We start from the raw sequence: 18,944 nt of genomic DNA on the forward strand, positions 1-18,944 counted from the left end.
AGGCATACATCATATGAGCCCTGCTCTCTCTTACCTCATTTTATGAATCCTTTATTATCCAGGATTAGAAGCTAGTTATTTTCTCTGCCTGGAATGTTTTTCCTACAGATTTGAATAACTTTCTTCTCCTTACTAATTAATCTTGATTTATATACCTCTTCCTCAAAAAGAGTTTTTTGATTATGCAAATTGAAATAACTCCATGTCACATCATGTTCTTATTTTCATGAGAGAGCCCATGTCACTTCTTCATTTTAACCTATTTACTTATTTATTATCTGTCTCCATTGTAATATAAGCTCCATGAGAAAAATGGATCATTTGTTCCTTGCTTTAAATACAGTGCTTACAAGGGGACTTGGAAAATAGTAGGCTCTTAATAAATGCTCATTGAACAAGTAAAGAAATGACTGTGTTAATGATTACCCTTCATGTGTGTTATACATAAAAGATTGAGAACAACTTGAACTGGATAGAATAGCTTGAATTAAGTAAAAGTTTAAATTATACTTTTTAAAATGAGCTTCATTTCTTTTAGTTAACCTGATCTAGATTAAGAAAGAATTATACAGAAAACCTGCTAAAGAACCTTCTTTAAAGAAAGAAGACAATGAATTACAATTATACTATTGATTACTTTTATGTAGATAAATACTTCTAATGGGCTTTTAAATAATTCTTTTAAATTAAATAAATATTTCCCTGCAATCAGTTTATGTATTCTTTGGCTTTGAAAACTCGATTTTCCTTTTTATCCACAAAATTTTCATGTTAAATTTCACCCTATTTTATGACTGAATAATTATACATTTTTAATTAGTAGAATATGAAGTCATGTAATAAAAGAAATTTTAAAATAGCATTTAGAAAAAACTATTATCTATGTCTCCCTGGTGGTGCAAGGGGTTAAGCCTCAGCACCATGAATCTATCAGCAGCCACTGCAGGACTAGTCTGAACCCCCCTCCCTTCCCCTTAGCAGTGTTTTTCTGTCAATCTGCCTGTTCTGCTCCCCACTCTGTCTCTGGTGAACCCTCTCACCCCTCTGCACCTCTGGCCTGCATCCCAGTTCTTGTATGCATAAATAAATATAGCTTTTTAAAAAATTAAAAAAATAAAAACTATTGTCTTAGTATCTAATTTCACATTATGGCATGTCTCTTAATATTTTAAATGTGTGTATTAGGTATGGAATGTTAAAAAGGATTTTAAAAAGGTAAATGTTATTTGATCTGGAAATAAAGCAAATCTTTAAGGTCTGGTCACAGATATCCAGTACTATGTTTGGTATCAGCATGGTATTCTTACAGTTCATAATCTGTTGATGATACTATAAATCTCCCTTATCTCTTGAATATATTAATTAATATAAAATCAGAATATCTTCCTGTTTTCATTGCAAAAAAATATTGATTGCTAGTGATGTTATCAGGCACTAGGTTTGATACTGTAAATATAATGATGAATTATAGAGTCCTTGAGATTAAAAAATAAATACTCTAGTTGGGGCATCAGAATAAGTAACAAGAAATAACTAGTATGATGAAAAGTCTAGCAGACTTAAGTAAAGGCACTGTACATAAAAGGGTTTCCTTGAGCCACAGGAGAAAGATAAATACTGAATAGTTTTACTTATATGTGGAATCTAGAGATACCAAACAAAGGATCTGATAAAGACAAATGGTAATACACCCTTGAAAACAGACCATAGATCTGAGACATTCAGGAGTGAATAGGGAAGTGGCATAGAGGAAGAGAACAGAAAACAGGGGTGCAGGAGAGCACAATGGACTATGATAGAGGACTATGGGTGCTTTAGTGGTGGGAAATCTATGGTAACCACACATGAGTGGAGAAATACTATATTGTGAAAAAATAAACAAGGATGTTTAAAAAATAAAAATAAATAAAAAAGAGTTTCTACTCTTGAGGGAGAAGTTATTATCCTAGAAGGAATGACACTAATTTTGAGACTTTTAATATTGTCAAATAAATGTTTTCCAGGTAATATGGAAGGGGAGGAATATATTTGTCAGATGGTTCAAAGCTCAAAGGATTAAAAATCAGAGAGAAAGAATAATATAACTTGAACATCCGGAAAACTTAGGGCAATTTATCACAGCTACAGTAAGTAGTCATGAGGGTAGACATCCTTGTCTTATTGCTGATTTTAATAGAAAAACTTTTAGTTCTTTGCTGTTGAGTGTGATCTTGGCTATGGGTTTGTCATCTATGGCCTTTCTTATGTTGAATTACATTCCTTCTATACACATCTTGTTGGGGGATTTATAAAAGTATGTTAAACCTTGTTAAATACAACTTTTATTCTTAGTTTCTTTAAAATGAGTGCAAACTTTAGAGACTTGTGAAGCAGTCTTCTACCACATTCTTTCTCGATTTGTATTGTTCCCAGAACTTTACAGTGACTGTATAAACATAATTCAACAACATTTCTTTTTATTGACCTATATTTATTCATCTCCCCAAATATTCTACTTAATGTTTATAGAAAATAAGTTACTTTAGAAATTTCTGTCTTATTGGCTTATATTTAAGCAATATAATTTCAAAACAATGATAGCTGAGATTAAGGATCCAACCAAACTCATTGTTGGTAGCATAAAACTCAAAATTTGGATAGATAAATGAACACTTTTCAGTATCCATTAGTATTAAAAAATAGCTTGGTTGTTACAAGTGTTGAATGTATGATGAGCATTGCTCAGCATGTTTCACTGAAGGGGTGGAGAATAATCAATTCTCCCAGGGAGTGCTTTAGGTGAAAGATGTTTCAGAGCATTCTTTGTAACAGCATCTACTTTGTAAAGTTTATGGAAGACTTTAATGAGATTGCATGAAAACACCTAACAGAATGTCAGGTGCATAATACATATTTAAGAGTACATTGTTTCCACTTCATATTTAGTATTATTTATCCTTATCAGGTATTTGTTTCTGGTCCATCTTAGCTCTTATAATGCCTCTGTCGGAATTAACTCTGTCAGAGCAGGTGAAGTCCTTCAGGCTCATGGTTTATGAAAGAGCACTTCTGTGTGATTTAGAACATTTTACTTATTTGAGAAGAATATCTTGTCATCTGGACTGTGGAGTGCTTATCAGTGCTTCTTGTACTTTTAACTGGATATTACGTGGGTAAAAATAGCTTGCATTGCAGTTCTGGATCACAGCTTCTTGTTGACATGAAGGCATTTGTGTTTCAGGGCATTTCATGGTTTGTGAACTGATCTCCTGAGGTCAAGGTGATCTGGGCTCTCCTAGATCCAGAAAGAGAAATTCTCACTCCCTTCAGGTAATCAAATATATAATTATTTTTTAAGATTTATTTATACAAGCACTGGATATAGTCAGAAGTGCGGAAGAGTGAGAGAATTGACCAGAGCCAGAGCAGGGAACAGAACAGGCAGACCGATGAAGCACACTGCTGAAGGGAGCAGTGGGCATGGCGGGAGAGGTCTGGGCGCCATGTGGGACCCTCGCCAGCGGCTGGGGATCGAACCGGTGCTGCAGAGGCTGCGGGCAGCTTCGCAGCCCAGCGCTCAATTGCTGCGCCACCGGGGAGGCCCCATTATTTTCTTCTCACGTCTGTGTAATTAGTGTGTATATTTCCATTAGCATACCCAGTGAGAGTTCACATTGGTAAAGAGACTCATATTTCTGTCTAGGATGGAAGGGCTGGGGATTGGATGTTTGTGAGGGAAGACTCTCTAGCAAAAAAAAAAAAAAAGTATATCCATAATGTATGATGTGTTTCTTTCAAACAGGATGGCAAAAGAAAAGGAAAATGTGGACTAAATATCAGTTTTCTGTATTTCTCTAATTTGGATAAAGGACTGAACAGTTCTATTCTCTTGTGTTTATTTCATGAGTTTACATATAAACCAAAGCAGAATTTACTTCAGCTTGGAGGAAACAATCCATCCTTTTGGTTTCACAAATGTCCCAGATTTCATGATGTAAAGGACACTTAATTTACCATAACTGAAACTTAGGGATTCAGCTATCTTCCACCTTGGATTTCCTGCTAATATTCAATGTAAATTTATAAAATATCAAGTAAGATTTTTATCAGTTGGTGTAGTAGCAGGAAGGGCACAGTGCAGGATCTCAATGATCCTAGGTAGATGTGTAAAGGAGAAGTCCTGGAGCCCTCCGTGGCTTTGTCAGGCTTTTACTGAGCTTTTGCTAGGTACACAGCAGGCAAGGGAGCCAGGGGGCCTGGAGGCTGGCACGCCTCCCAGCCTCCAGTGAATCTTCACTGTCTCTGTGCTCTCTGGCATTCTCTCGTGGCCTCTGCTTCTCTGCTGGTTCCATTCTGCTTTCTTGCTTGTTCGCCTTCAGGTGGTTCTTCTGTTTCCATGACAGTGCCCTTTTAAGCCCAGTCTCAGCCCAGATGCACCCACCTGTGTAAGCCCACACACTCTACTCCAGGTGCCCGCCATCAGGCATGCATTTAATGGCGTGAGGGCAGAAAAGCCTGATATGTTTTTATTTACCCTACACTTGGAAACTACATACACATGAAATGTCAGGTTAGTTAAATTCTCACTTGAATTTATTTTATTTTTTTTAAGATTTATTTATTTATGCATACAAGAGCTAGAGTACAGGCCAGAGTATTGGGGGGGTGGGGTGAGAGGATTCACCAGAGACGGAGTGGGGAACAGAACAGGGAGAATGACTGAAGTACACTGCTGAGGGGCGCAGCGGGCGAGTCAGGAGAGGTCTGCTGTGCCATGTGGGTTGTTCCCTGGCCAGCCAGGGAATCAAACTCATGCTGCAGTGGCTGTGGACAGCTTCAAAAGTTGTGTCTTAACCTCTTTTGCCACCAGGTAGGGCCTCTCATTTGAATTTAAATGACTTTTCCCTCTAGTATTTTGGGTATAAACAAGTGTCCTTTAATGACAGACTTACCTTCCCTCCTTGAACTCTTGCTGAATACATTTTGATTCTTAGTGGGATTTTGTTCATGACCAGAACATGTGAAGATTTAGCAGTTATTTGTTTTGCAAAATTTTCAAGGAATTGGATATTCTAACAAGTTCTATGAATCCTGGTAAAGGCCTGAGATACATTGAGTCAGATCAAGCTGTCTTATTTTGTGACTATGAGGAAACTTCTGATTAGATTAGGGAAGGCTGTGAGTAGATAAAAATAACATGGGATTTGCTGACACATTTAGGGTCACTAAGATAACTGAAGCAATCATTAAAACCAAAAGGAACATATATTGTAGCTGGATTTAAAAGATAATATTTAATTTAAAAAATGCCAAGAAAAAAATTATACTGCATTTCATTTTTCAGTTTTTAATTTGATCTTGTTTCCAATTTATCTTTTCTATATTTCTCATAATTCCAATTATATACTTTTTTCAAGATATTTCCTAATCTGTTTACCCAGAAAAATAATATTTTGGATTCTGAATGCTTTCTGTTAATATGGGTATATTTTCTTCCTTAATTAGATCACTTTGTGTGTGTGTATGTGTGTCTCTGTGTGTATTAGCTTTTCTAAGTTGTGACATTCTTGAAGGAAAACTAGAGCCTCACAAAGATAATACCTTTGGAGACTGTTGCACAAAAGTGGGAGTATAAATGAATGAATGAATATCTCTGTCGTGGAATGTGGTCACAGCATTTTAGATCCAGCTCCTGAGAGCTATGAAAATAAAGATATGACACACTTGCTCCAGGGCAAGAGTGTCATATCTGACATAAAATTTTAGGAAACCTTAAAAATGTCATTAGAAAGCAGTGCTGATAAATAGAACATAAGGTTTGTGTTTTAACAAAATGTGATGACAACTGAAATGCATTAAGCTCAATGTCAGTGAGCAATGACAGAACTTGGGAAGCACTATTAAGTCAGCCCTTCATTAAGATGTTTACAATATTTTAGCCCCTAGCAGGAGGTAGAGATGAGTTGGTAAACTGTAGGAGAGAACACAGAAATATATTACAGGTACATAGCAATCAATTTTATTTGTAGACTGCTAAAATGAAGGGTTGACCAAAGTTTATTAATGCTGTTTTACAAGGAATGTATATGTCATTCGAAATGGGTAGGAGACAAAGTGTCTACATCTCTTTGATCATTTATGGTCAGGAATAATCTTATTTTTCACATTATTAAAATTTGCAGTTCAGTCATCTATGTATCACCATTGTCGGTCAGACAACTTTTATAGGAGGCTAAGAAATTCTCTCCTGTCAGTTTCATGTTAGTAATTCAATTGGCTTGTCCAGAAAACTAACAAATGATGGAAAGGTTTAACTCAGTTTCATTCTCATGAAGGCTACTTTTGCAAAAAGAGAAACAAGTCAAACTAGTGTGAAAAAGGAAGAGAAGATGGTGGTTAACTGGACACAGGTGGGCCCCATGGAACACAATGGCAAAACGTGCTCTAGAGACTCCAAGAATGGAAACATGATTGGCAGCTCCAAGGTAGCTACTGTCCTGACCCTTCTTTTTTATAGAATTTGTGGTCTCTCATCTTGGCTTTGCCTTTAAAGTCTGGCTTTTCTCTATATCCTTCCTGGGTATAGAATGGAAGACCATTTCCTGACAGCTGCCAAATTTAGTTGTTCTCAATTAAATCAAACAGCAGAAACCAACATCTATCTCTCATATGATCAAACTTCTAGGAGAGATTATGTTAATAGTTGAGTCCAGTGGATGCCTTGTCCATTGAATTATAGTTAAATAGTATCACGTAATGCAAAGTTGGTTGTCATGGCTTGTCCTTTTGGAGAGAAGTTGTTAGTGAAGGTGGCAGGAGAATGGTTCAAGAGAGACTTTAACAAGTATTTCCCACTCCCAATCCTCTTCTTAGGAGGGCACCATCAAATAGGGAAACAATCACAAGTAAGTCAATAGAACAGAAAGTTAATTGTCACTATAAACTATTCCCAAATGCATTATATTTGAGTATTTGGGGAATGTACAATGTTTCCTGACATTTCACAGACATTTCAGAAATGTGATAGAATATTCCTCAGCTTGCAAAATCTAAGTTTCAACTGACCTCCTTTGACTCAGGTGAAACCAACTTCAAGTGAAAGTGATCAGAGATGCAGACACATTTGAGAACATCACTTAATGATGGAGGCAGAATTTGAAGTGCTAAGCTTTATCCCAAGGAATGATAAATGTACCTAGAAGCTAGAAAGGTGAAAGGGAGGATTCTTCTCTATAGATTTCAGAAAAATCACAGCCCTGCCAACATTTTGATTTTGGACTTCTAGCCTCCACACTGTGAGACAATAAATTTATGTTGTTCTATGCTAGTCAATTTGGGGTACTTTGTTATAGCAACCCTAGGAAACTAATATTTATCAGAAAGACTATAATCTCGAAGTCATTGCTGGCTCCATGTAACCATTTGTTAGATGTATATCTTGAAAGATGGCTTTGAACATACTATTTCTCACAGAATGGAATAATTTACATCAAAGTTAGTAATCTGGGAGAATTAGATGAGAAAAAAGATAGGAAATTGAAGGGAGTGAAATATCAAAATGGTAAAATATTGAGGGAATTAGGTAGGGATGGGGTTGGGGAGAAAGCAAGAGAATGTTGGTCACAATTTTAGTGTAAGCAGTGTTTAATAGAGTTGGTATTCAACATTCATGGACTCTATATTTTCAAATTGCCTACATTTTAGAATTTATTCATAACCCTAAAACAAATATTTGCAGTGGTGTTCTGGTCATTCCAGAAATGCCAGAGTAGCAGAATCTTTGAATCTTGGAAAGAGCCAATTCATACATGAGGTCAATGAATATGGAGATACTCTGCTGCCTTGTTTTTAGTTATCATACAGTAAACACATGTTATATATTTAATGTCACATCCTTTTCTTTTTTTGTTAAATTTTCTGTTTAAATTAGGCTCTATACATAGTGCTGAAATGCTATGTGGTGCTGCTAAGCTCAAGACTAATACAGAGAAAATATGAAAATGTGTGTTTTAGATAAACTTCATTCAGGCAAGATTTATAATGCTGTTGGCGCTGAATTCAACCCTAATGAATCAATGATATAAAATAAGGTGCCTTTAAACATAAACATAGATGGAACATGGGTAATTGGCTGATGAAAATGTTTTAACCAGAGATTCAGAGCAAGCTAACCCTACTTTACCTAGGAATAATTGTTCAGTATTTCCTAATTCAGTGTTTGTGGAGACTTTATAAAACATATGTACTGAAAATAACGAGAAACAACTATATATGATTTAAATGTATATGTACTGTGGTGTGATGCTGTAACTTCATTGTAATTCACAAATCTTCAATGAAAATTCCATGTAGATGTGTATGTATGTTTTGTGTTGATGGATGACAAAAATGGGTGGGGACAAGACAGAGTCCCAGGTTTGGCATTTGTCAGATCTCAGATAAAGAAAAGGAAGAAAGAAGAGGAGTAAAAAAATCGAGAATTTTCTTAACCTCTGAGCTGAAGTTTGGCTGTCTAAGTCCCTTAGAAGTTCATAGATATTTTGATGAGAATATGGATTTCTATAATGTCAAATGTGGATTTGAGGTATTTGCTGTTATGAGATGTTAACTGGAAGACTTTTTAAAAAATATTTTATTTATTTTTGCATAGAATAATTGGGTGTAGGCCAGAGGTGGGGGGTGAGAGGATTTATCAGAGATAGAGTGGGGAGCAGAACAGGCAGATTTACTGAAATATGCTGCTAAGGGGTGCAGCATGTGAGTCAGGAGAGGTCTGCTGCCTCATATGTGGGTGAGCTCTGTGGGTGGGGATCAAACTCAGGCCATCTGCCATAGCACTGAGACTTAACCCTTAGGCCACCAGGTAGGCCCTGGAAGACATTTTGATAACAGATTTGGCTTAATTCCTGTGGCTTGATTCTAAACCACTTTGAACTGGCTTAATCTTAAGATTCACCTTGAAAACAGCACAGGGCATTGATGATGTCTAAAGTCTTTTCTGTCTGGTTTACTATAATTTGGATTGTTGACATGTCACCACACTATCTAATACTTCTTGTGTATAGGTGTGATTTTTATATTTAAACCATGAATAACTTGACAAGAATTATGACAATCTACCTTTTTATCTCTACCACCTAAATATGTTCTTGGGCATAGAGAAGTAATTAAATGAAATCTCTCTTTTTTTTTTTTCCTTTCTTGCACCATGTACTTACTCACATGATCCTTTAACAATATATTTATTATTATGAAGGGAATGAGTGTAGTATTTAAAATCTTGGATCTGGCAGAATGGTAGAGAGTAAAGATGCTGGGCTTATCCTCCTCCTGATACTCACGACTAAATTTCTGTAAGGCAAAGCCAAAAAACCTAACAGTAAAAACAACCACAGCACACACTGGAAGTGAGGTTCTGGTGGAAAGGGGTAGGAAACGTTTAAGTGAGTTTTTATAAGTGGTAATGGGGCATACAACCCCAAAAAGGAGACACGGTGTAGGGTAAGGAAAAATGTCAGGCTTTTCTGCCCTCCCGCCATCAGGATAGATGACGGGTCCTTGCGGTCCTGAATGCATGCCTGATGGCGGGCACCTGGAGTAGGGTGTGGGCATAGGTAGATGGGATTCACCTGGGCTGAGACTGGGCTTTTAAGGGTGGTGTCATGGGGGTGCCAGTAGAAGCCAAAGCAGAAGCCAAGAGAGAAGCCAAAAGAGAAGCAGAAGCGGAAAGGCCGGAGAGCCCATAGAGTGAAGACCTGCTGGGGGCTGGGAGGCCTGCCAGCCTCCCAGCCCCTCAGCACCCCAGCACCCCTGCCTGTCGTGTACCTGGTAATCCCAAGTCCATGTATTGATTTTTGTGTCAATACCATATTGTTTTGAATATTGTTGATTTTAGGAAAGTATGAAGTCAAGTAACATGATATTGTTACTTCTTCTTTTCTCAATTTCTCTTCTTTTTCCTCAGGAGAAAATTTTTGCAATTCAAGACCTTTTATGGATCCATCTTTTGATGTGTTTAATATTCTATTCTTGTCCTTGTTTCTTAATAGCTTTATTATAATGTGTCATTGTGTGTCTATCTGGTATCATTTTTCTTGGAACAATTTGAGACTTTGGGATCACAATGCTGATTTGTTTTCCAGATTGATATGTTTTTCCATGCCTTTCTTTCTCTTTTTTTCTTCTGAATATTCCATGATATGGATGTTACTTTTCATTTATGATAAAATTGATTTCCTTACACATCACTTTGCTTAAAGTTGTAATATCTAATTCTCTAGTAATAAGGATGTTAAGTGAGGACTTACTGTACAAGGAATTGGCAAGGAGAGAAACTAAAGCAAAAGTCCTATTGGAAGGTCATGGGTAGTTAAGGGTTCCTGATGTTGCAAGATCTGAGCAAGGTGGGATTCACTCCAAATGCTTTAGAGGAGAATTAACTTGGTATATTCCAGGAACAAAGGGAAGGACAGTGTGGCTACAGTGTAAGGAAGAAGGGACAGAGTTTAAGTAGAAATTTAAGTCAAAGAAGTAGTGAGAAAAATGAAAAGAAATATTGTTTATATTAAGGGTATAGGTAGCTATTGAATGAAAGTAAAAAGATAAAACTTGATATAAAAACTCAATTTGGTTTGCTTTGTGGATAATAGGTTGTGGGGGCAAGAATAGTGAGAAAAATCATTGGAAGTTATTGCATCTATCCAGGACTGTCGTGGCAGGAAGGGCCACTGAGCAGGTTTTCTGATCCCATGCAAACCGGGTAATGGAGGAGTCAGAATCCTTAGTGGTTTTGCAGGCTTTTATTGGAATTACCAGCTACACAGCAGGCAGGGGTGCTGGGGGGCCGGGAGACTGGCAGTCTTCCCAGCCCCCAGCAAATCCGCACTCTCTCTGGGCTCTCTGGCGTTCTCTGCTTCTGCTTCTGCTTCTTTGCTTCTCTCTTGGCTTCTCTTCGGCTTCTGCTGGTGTCCCTGTGACGCCGCCCTTAAAAGCACAGTCTTAGCTCAGCTGAATCCCATCTACCTATGCCCACACCCTACTCCAGGTGCCCGCCATCAGGCATGCATTCAGGACCGCAGGGTTCCCTCATCTATCCTAATGGCGGGAGGGCAGAAAAGCTTGATACCTTTTACCTTACCCTACAATGGGTAAAGAATATAGATATGCAAAGATATATTTTTTTAAAGATCACTTAAGCTTGTTTTTTTTTTAAAGATTTATTTATTTATTTATATAAGCACTGGGTACAATCAGAAGCACGGGAGGATGAGAGAATTCACCAGAGCCAGAGGGGAGAGCAGAGCAGGCAGACTGATGAAATACACTGCTGAGGGGAGCAGCGGGTGGCAGGAGAGGTCTGCGTGCCATGTGGGACCCTCGCCCGGCGGCCGGGGATCGAACCAGCGCTGCAGAGGCTGTGGGAAGCTTTGCAACCCAGCGCTCAACCGCTGTGCCACCGGGGAGGCCCTGCAAAGATATTTTTTATAGGTGCTAACAGAGTGAGCATTCAGGAATCTAACCTCTAATGTCTTGTGTCTGGGGAATTCCCATGGAGTCAGGTCTGAGTACCTAAGTTACGTGCTAAGACCCTGAATGAATGGAGCACAATATGCGTCTCAACAGAAATCATTTCTCAAAATGTATGATCCAAAAATAACCTCTTTGTGTGATCACATAGAATATGAACTGTGAGAATGCATAGGGTTCTGTCTGGATCTAACCAATTTTGAATAGTTGAATGATATTCCGGTGTTAGTTGTATATGGGACCTCTTGTTTTGTAGAAGGTTAAGCCACAAAAGTTGACAGTGTTTGTTAGAAATGTACAACTTACCAAAAACATTCCTCAGCCATCCTTGTTAGCTGGACCCCTGTTTGTAAATTACCTCCTACTGGATAATTATTGTATAGGCCGGAAGTGCTTTCCTCAGCCTCAATGGTGTTCCAAAGCCTGAATAGTAGGAATGAACTTCAGGAGCTCTCCTAGGGTGAAGAGAGCATAACTCTCTCAAATTCTAAGGAATAAATATGTTCTATATTCTCTCTTTCTCTCTCACTCTCTCTGACACACACACACACACACACACAGACACCATGCCCAATCCTCAATCACCAAAACAACTACTCTGAAGTTCAAGTTGATAAAAATAAATAAATAAATAAAGTTCAAGTTGATAATTTTTCTTGATGGGTTTGTTTTTACTCACCTTTTTCTTTTCTCCTCCTCTTTATTCTTTCATTTCTTCCTCAATACAATTTCAATTTATTCCTTCTCCAACTCATCCTCTTTGTCCTTTTTTCTGCTTTACTCTCTTTCAATGTGCTAGATGGGTCTCAGCTGTGGTCACAGGACTTAAATTGATCACATATCCCATTGGTCACTTTTACTTTCTCAAGTAGCAAATCAGAGATTTCTGCTCTCAAATAGGGCTGCTGGCTGCATATACATTCTACAGCTCTCAGGTTCTCAGACACACTGTTGAAATTGTTTAGCCGCAGTTGTATCTACAGCTGTTCAATTGAAATTTTGAGGGTCACTCAGTCATGATATGTTAGGCCTGGTGAGTGGGGCAGAAGGAGTTGCATTCAAGACATTAACTCTAAAAGGTGACTCATTGATTTCCAGAAGCTCAATGACTTCAGGAGGGCACGCCATCTGTATACCCTCCAGTGTCGATTCTGAGTCTCCCATGGAGGCATATTTCAGAGCATGCAGCGTGTTCTTACGGGTATATTCTATAAGACACAACTCTGTGGTCAATGCCTTTGGAGAAGGCTAGGTTAAATGAGTTTCTCTACTGTGAATTATCTAAGCTTTGAAGAGCTAAAGCACTTCTTTAATTTCCAAGTTTGTAGAATTCCCATTTTATAAGGAAGATGACCATAAAACCCCTTAAGAAATATTTCATGGGGAAAACATTCTCTTCCCTGCTGTTCCACAATTATCGAGTCACCTATGTCTTTTGGGAGAACTAGCTTTGAGGGTACTCAAAAGAGCAGCAGTGAGGTCAATAAAAGCAACTTAGCCAATTGATGACTGTCTTCCCTGTGGGTAGACACAATGGGTTCAAAATGTAAGAGTCTCTCCCTAGAGGTACATTATTTTACTTAAGTCTATTTTTGAAAGAGGTTTAACAAGAAGGGGTTCCCCAAATAGAAAAATGTAACCTTGAATGGGAAAAGGTTTATGGGCTGTTGGTAACTGCCCAAGCTTTGAACTCTGACTATAGTTCCTTTTCATTTCAGAATGTTACTCTCTTATAGCAGGAAAAAAAAAAATGACCCAATTTCTTTAGCCTTTTTGTTTCTAATAAATTTGTTATGAGGATAGTGAGAAATATTCTCTTTAGGATAGGTTGAAAATTAAACCTCTTGCAAGAGGTTGTCCAGAAGCAAAATTTCAACCTTTATAAAGTTTGTACTGGTTGTGGCCTATAGGCTGTGGCTTATTCTGGTCACTATTTTATTATATTATGCTACAAAATTTCTTGTGCCCAAGGGCCAACTGCTGATAAACTACAGGAGCAAAACCAAATATGCACTGTAGCCATGTAAAGGAAGAGAATAGAACTAATAATCTTATGGATTTTCAAAAAGAATACTTATAGAATAAAGCCCTAGGTAATGGGAAATATAATAATAAGGAATAAAACTGTCCTGATACTGACTTTACAATGATTGCTTGCCCTACAAAGCTGCTTCTTCGCCTATGACTCAGGGGTTCTGTTGGATCTGGATGATACCATGACTCTTCTTAGCTGATATATTTCTCACCCAGGAATACTGAAACTCCTTCTTAGCTGGTATGTTTCTCACCCAGGAATACTGAAACCCCTGTAGACAATCATGAACTTTATTTGACTTTATCAGCCATTGTCAGATTGTCTTGAGACAATTGGATTTACTGCACATAATATCTAGTCAGAAAGCTTTTGTGTTCTAGAAATTTCTGGAAGTTGCAAATTATCAGAGAAAGCATTTTTTCATTTTTAAAGTTACCCAAAAAACACTAAGTGTCTCTGTATGCAGGCATTGTTCTAGCTCCTTGGAATTGAAAAGTCAGGTATTTTTCAATTTCATTTTCTGACCTCATAATGCTACTGCACAAATAGTGTAGGTTTATGCTGTGGAATTTATTCAAAGTCTCATTAAAACAACTGACCTCAAAATGGCTAAGTGATAAGAAAAATCTAATGCTTTAATTTCAGTTATTTTAGAGGCTTTGTGATATATAATAATTATTTGCTCGATTTTGCACTTGGATGTGGCTTCTTAAACAGAATGTTACTTTCAGGTTCTCATCACTAACTTAATACATGAACAAATCCCTGAACTCTATGGTTAATATTTAGTTATGTCATTAACTGGTGAACATAGGAGCTACCTCTTGGAATTATTTGGCCATTACTGATTCTCTTTCTAGATTATGTGACTATGACCTACTGGCCAAAGTTCATTGACCCAACAGAAGACATTCCATCCAAGGAGCTATGTCAAATCATGGTAGTGATTTAGGTCCATGAATCTTTGCTCTCACGGTTTTAGAAACTGCCTGCTGCCTCATATCCAGAACCTACATACTCAGCTCTTTCTTTTATTATAATAATACTATGTTATATTATTAAATACTTGAATGTTCATATTTATGTTTGCTTTGTATACCCAAGACTTTTTCTTTTTTTATCCTATATGCCTTCACAAAACTATCTGTGACAAAAGCCCATCTGCCCTCCAGACTTCATCCCCTCTACCTTATCCCCTGTTCCTTCTGGTAACCATTATCTTCTTTTTTGACAAATTCAATTTTTTATTTCTACTATTGTTTGTGTATAATTCTTTTCGGGTATTTATATTCTGCATATGAGTGAAACCATTCCAAATCTGTCTTTAACTTTTTGGCCAATTTCACAAGCATAATAAAAGTCTGTCCATATTGTGCTAAATGCCACATCATCTTCACAGCTTTATAATATTCCATTGAATATATGCTCCACAGTTTATCTATTCATATGTTGAAAGACAATTGGATTGGTTCCACGATTTGGCGATTATAAACAGTGCTGCTATGTACACAGGTGTAGATAGACCTTTTTGTGTTATTTGGGTAGACACCTAGTAGAGGTATTGCTGGTTCAAATGGAATTTCCATTTTTATTTTCTTGACACATAGCCATACCATTTTCCAAAGTCTGTACCAGTTTGCATTCCCATCAACAGTGGATGAGCATTTCTTTTTCACTGCAACCTAAACAACATTTTTTAATTCCTTTCTTTTTTATATGGGCTGTTCTCTCAGGGGTGAGTATGTATCTCAGGGTTTTTTTTAAATTTGCATTTTACTTATAATAAGTGATATTGAACATTTCATGTCTATAGACCATCTAAATGTTTTCTTTAGAGATGTGTCTATTGAGGTGTTTCCCCTGTATATTCTTTCAAGTACTTTATGGTTTCAGTTCTTATATCCAAATCTTTAATTCATTTTAAGTGAATTTTCATATATGGCATAAATATTAGTCTTGTTTTTTTTTTTTTTTTTTGCTGGTGGCTATTCATGTTTGCTAGCACCATTTTATTAAAAAAATCTATCTTTTCTCTACTGCATGGTGGTTATTCCTTTGTCAAAAATTAGTTGTTCATATTTATATGGATTTATCTCTTGGTTTTCAAATCTCTTCTGAGATTTTCTTTCTTGAAATAAGGAAAATTCTTAACAGGTCAATAAATGTTACAGAAAGTTATCTAACCAAATCCTCTAACCTTAAACTGGTTCAATACACTCTCAATAAATACATTATTGATGACATTTCAGTTTCATTCAAGAGACCCAGGTGCTCCTTATGTTGCTTCTGTCCTCTCATTTTTTCTCATTAGAACTGGCAACTTAATATTGCCTTGGCATATTGTTTTTGACCCTGAATCTGTTCTTTGCCTTTGTTGACTGACCCTGCTTTTCTGTATTTGCCTTCATGCTATAGTTCACAACCTACTATGACTATCTCCACTCTTGGTCAGATCCTCTATAATCAATTACTCCAGCTTAAATGCTTTTGAACCTAAACTCCGACTTCGATCTGCTGGTCAGTGGAACAAATGCTCTCACTCTGGTTTTCTGAAGACAAAATCTAGGGGGATACTTCATCTGATAGTAAAGGATCAATAACAAAATGTTATGGTTTGGGAGTTCAATCTTGATAGCACTTTTTCGTTTTTTTCCAATATACTCAAACCAGTTTAAATTACAAGTCATTATGTTCAAACTTAGAGGCTGTTTTTTTTGAACATTAATTTGACCTGAAATATGGGGCAGTGAAATAGCCAATAACAAAGGCCTTTATTAAATTCTACTTTATTAAATTCTACTTTATTAAATTCTACAGACACAATGTACACAATTAAATTAGGAATAGGACAATTAGTAGTTCATTTTATTCTCCTAAGCTTTAGTTTTTTTTCAAGTTTGAACATTTATTCATCTTTTAAGTTTATTTTTTGTGTTGCCTTTCTGTAAAACTTTTTCTAACAGCTCAGGTAGAATTATCACTACAACCCTGTCCCAAAAAGTATTTGGAAATTTCTTCCATCTCATCACTTCTGAAACTCTTCAGAACATATTTATTAACTGCCTGGGCCTCCCTGGTGGCGCAAGGGGTTAAGCACCGTACTATGAAGCAATCCACATCCTCTGCAGCACGAGTCCGATCCCTGGCCTGCCAGGGAGAAACCCACATGGGGAGGCAGACCTCTCCTGTCTCGCCCGCTGCTCCCCTCAGCAGTGTATTTCAGTCGGTCTGCCTGTTCTGTTCCCCATTCTGTCTCTGATGAACCCTCTCACCCCCCCGCACCTCTGGACTGTACCCCAGCTCTTGTATGCGTAAATAAATAAATCTTTAAAAAAAAAATGCCTGCCACTCATTCCACTCCAAGTAATCTTTGAATCAGTGACTATTTGTGATATGTTTCTCTATCATGAGGGTCTGATACAAAAGACAACCCTTAATAAATTTTAAAAAAATGATAATTTTGGAATGTTTTGGAAGACCAATCAGAAAAATTTTGTATATTAATTTGACCTTTTCAAGCTCTCAATCACACCCTAGTTGACCAATAAATCAGCTCACCATTATGAAATTTCTGATTTTACTATTATTCTCCCATTCATATCTGTTCTATATCTATGCTCCTTTCAGTCTGATAAGATTTAGAATTTATATTAGCTCTCTTAGTAATTTGAATTTTTCTTCATAAATTAAAGTCTGAGATGTAAATATATAGCATTTTTAGATAATGCTATATTTCAATATTTAGGTTTTTCAAATATTAGGTATTTCAAATATTTAGATATTTCAAAATTAACCATGAGGAAGATGGTGCTACAATTTAGAACTGAGATTTAATATGGTTCAAGTATTGGCTTTGAGCTTTGAAAAAAATTGCAGTAGGTTTGATTTAGAAAAGTAATTCTTTTCTATCAAGTCTTGAGAAGTAAATTCCTTATATACAAATGAATGCACTTAAAAACATGGCCCAAAGCTGAAAATATTAGTTCATATGATGAATGGCATAATTTGTTAGGCGAAAACTACTGGTTCAATAAGAGCAAGAGATGACTTTTCAAGAATAATTATAGTTTCCACAAGCACAGTTTTGGGAAAAATGATTTCATATCAGTCTATTAAAAACCTGAAAAATTGTATTAATAGAAAGTGGTAACAAGACTGATAAAATATCTGTTATGGCCACAAGTTACACTTTGATAATAAAATGTGATTTTAAGGTCAAGCATTTCATTGCCAAGAGAGATTCTTCATATCTCTTTCTGTCTTCAACAATGACCAATCATGTTTCAAACTGTGTTTGCTATGTTAGCCTGCCCCAAAGTGAAGACAGGTGGAACAGAGCTGCTGCTGATCCTTGGTGGAAATGTAGCATTAGCTTTGCTTGGTATTTGAGCAGAACCTGTTCTCACAGATACTGCAAGAATGTAGCACAGGCAGTATTTTGAATAGAAATGAAAATTTTTGTCTGGAATAAGTGCAATTTATTTATATTTGGAGATATGGTCAGATCATAATTCTCTAGTAAATGTGACACCAATCATTTATGGAATTTTTCATTTTTAATTTCAGTTTGCCCAAAAATAGATTTGTTAAAATGGATCTGAATTTGCTTGTCTTCACTGAAACTATTTGATACTGATAATGAGCATCTCAATTTTACATTTATGTCTCTGTTGTATAATTTCAGCGTGTGCATGAATTCAATCACATGTGTATAGATACACTGTCAGCTCAAAACATTTCCAAGGAATCCTTCAATGCTTTTATGCAATAGGTTTTTGGAAATAGTTTTCGAGTTCAGTTGTTTGATACTCTGTTCACAAGTAATTGGTTGATACTTGTTTGTTGGATGACAGAGTATGAAGGGAAGCTTTTATTGAGTTCAATGACAGTTTGATAAAATATCTAATTGATGCATTGACTCTGAACACTTTCTGGAAAGTGGAGAGATACCATGGAGTTGTTCAGATATAAAGTTTGATAAATAGGATCTAATGTGGAAAAACTGAACTCTAGAATCTGCAAAAAAGCATATGAATATTTTGGTGGGTTAATTCGCAAGTGCACACAACAAGGTATTTAGGGGTCTCTCAGCTTACCCTAATACAGTAAATGTCTCACTGCATTTTCTCTTTGTACCCAAAGTGTCAACAGGTCTCTTCTCCATCCTTCCATCATACTGGGCACTGACATTTCTACTCCTGTGTTTATGCTGTTACCTTGCTTAGTAGCATTATTTCCTTTTCCTCTTCTCAACTCTTATTCATCTTTCTGACTCTGCTCAAAAATTTTGCTCTTTCATGTTTAGGCTAATGTCTCAAGGAACTTTCCATTTGCACAGTGTTTCTTTTATTTAATTTTTAAGTTTCTTTGAATTTAGAAACTCCTTTGAATATAGGAGTTCCAC

The 18,944-nt window shown here is 36.6% G+C and overlaps 1 long non-coding RNA gene across 1 annotated transcript in view; it reads left to right on the forward strand.

The window, feature by feature from the left end:
• LOC119236351 (uncharacterized) overlaps window positions 1-18,944 on the forward strand; it is a 93,313-nt gene that overhangs the window by 49,320 nt on the left and 25,049 nt on the right. Inside the window, exons 8-9 of the long non-coding RNA XR_005123035.2 lie at window positions 2,004-2,126; window positions 3,221-3,309. This is a non-coding gene — a long non-coding RNA (uncharacterized LOC119236351). The remainder of the gene's footprint in view (window positions 1-2,003; window positions 2,127-3,220; window positions 3,310-18,944) is intronic.

This window comes from Talpa occidentalis, unplaced genomic scaffold, assembly GCF_014898055.3.
Source record: "Talpa occidentalis isolate TD23 unplaced genomic scaffold, MPIMG_talOcc4v2.1 talOcc4.9, whole genome shotgun sequence".
NCBI lineage: Eukaryota > Metazoa > Chordata > Mammalia > Eulipotyphla > Talpidae > Talpa > Talpa occidentalis.